This window comes from Volvox carteri, assembly GCF_000143455.1.
Source record: "Volvox carteri f. nagariensis unplaced genomic scaffold VOLCAscaffold_163, whole genome shotgun sequence".
Lineage (NCBI taxonomy): Eukaryota > Viridiplantae > Chlorophyta > Chlorophyceae > Chlamydomonadales > Volvocaceae > Volvox > Volvox carteri.
In genome coordinates, this window is record NW_003307706.1 from 11,143 (window position 1) to 12,242 (window position 1,100).

A 1,100-nucleotide genomic window follows, 5' to 3' on the forward strand; every position below is an offset into this window, starting at 1 on the left:
TCTGCAGACGACTTTGTTGCAACTGGGTATTGTAAGTGGTAGAGTGGCCTTGCTGCTACGATCCACTGAGATTCATCCCGTGTTGCTATAAGATTTGTATAAAAATATTAATTAAGACTCCTAAGGAGTCCTAATTAATACTCTCCCCTTTCCTTCTTTAAAGGAACCTGCTCCAGGGAGGGCTTTTATCATACAAAAATGGCCCACATCCAATGGAGGGCCACATCCAATCTTTTCTCACTCTCTTCCAAGTGGTGTAGCCACAGAGAACATACAAAAACACTATATTTTGGTTNTGCTGTGGCGGCCAGTTCAACTCTGGCATGGAAGAATCATTGCTACCGCTCACTATAATATACCTCTACTACTATTTATTATTATAGGGTAGTAGTAGTACCAGTACTACTAAATACTACTACTCGTAGTAGTAGCAGCACATACAATAAATCGCTCCAGGGATAGGATTCGTGAAACAATTTTTTTCAAAATTCTCGCCAGTCCAGAAATGCACTCCAGGGAGGGAAGATCATGAAAAATACCCGCAGTTTAAGTTACAACGACTCCTATAGTATATACTAGGAGCATGTGTGCTGTCAGTAAGCCAAGAGACTGCTGATGCTTTGCTGATTGGGGATTGCTCTGCTTTTGCTTTCTAGTAGTAGTGGTCTTAGTAGTCTTTGTAGTAGTCTTAGTAGTCTTAGTAGTAGTCTTAGTAGTTAGTCTTAGTCTTAGTAGTAGTCTTAGTCTTAGTAGTAGTCTTAGTCTTAGTAGTAGTCTTAGTCTTAGTAGTTTTAGTCTTAGTAGTCTTAGTCTTAGTAGTTTAGTCTTAGTCTTAGTAGTAGTCTTAGTCTTAGTCTTAGTCTTAGTCTTAGTCTTAGTTGTCTTAGTCTTAGTAGTCCTAGTCTTAGGTAGTCTTAGTCTTAGTAGTCTTAGTCTTAGTAGTAGTAGTCTTAGTCTTAGTCTTAGTAGTTTTAGTCTTAGTAGTAGTCTTAGTCTTAGTAGTCTTAGTCTTAGTAGTCTTAGTCTTAGTAGTCTTAGTCTTAGTAGTTGTCTTAGCAGTAGTCTTAGTCTTAGTAGTAGTAGTCTTAGTAGTAGTAGTC